Source organism: Galeopterus variegatus, unplaced genomic scaffold (genome assembly GCF_000696425.1).
Source record: "Galeopterus variegatus unplaced genomic scaffold, G_variegatus-3.0.2 Scaffold13570, whole genome shotgun sequence".
In the NCBI taxonomy this organism is placed as follows: Eukaryota; Metazoa; Chordata; class Mammalia; order Dermoptera; family Cynocephalidae; genus Galeopterus; species Galeopterus variegatus.
Genome location: NW_007739681.1, coordinates 34,051 through 34,763, shown reverse-complemented (window position 1 = coordinate 34,763; position 713 = coordinate 34,051).

Here is a 713-nt window from a genome sequence, read left to right as displayed (position 1 = left end):
TATAGGGAATGATCACAGAAGAATGATTACTTGGAGAAAGAGTAGAAATAACCTATAAAATGTATCATATATCATATAAGACATTGTGTAAACTTATAGAACTATAAAGACAGTTTCTATAGGTTGTTTCTCAATCTTAACAACACCGACATTTTCACCACATAATTTCTTTGTTGTTTGGTGTGGAGACTGGAGACTGCCCTGTGCGTTGTACGGTGTTTAGCAGCATTCCTGGCTCCATTCACAAGACGGCAGTGGCACACTGCACCCTCAAGTTGTGACACTGAAAAATGTCTCCAGACACTGCAAACTGTTTCTTGATGAGAGGTGCAAAATCACCCCAGGTTGAGAAATACTGTGTGTGTGTGTATCTGTGTGTGTGTGAGTGTGTGTGTGTGTATGTGTGTGTGAGTGTGTGTGAGTGTGCGCAGGTGAGGTGTAGAAAAGAGGGAATATGGATATGAATACTGAAAGGAGGCTGAAAGTTCTGATAATCTTTCTCTATGTACGATGACCACCATTAGTTGCACTGCACGTGCTATACAGTTGTGAAGTGTTCAATATTTCATTTATCTAACAAATACTTTTTTAAACTAGTAGTGACAGTATGAGATTCTGTTCTGGGGATACAGCAATAGGTTTTACAGTCAAGTTAAGACAGTAAAGCTATTTATTTATAATTGGGATTGGGTAGTATCAATAGAGGTAAAAAG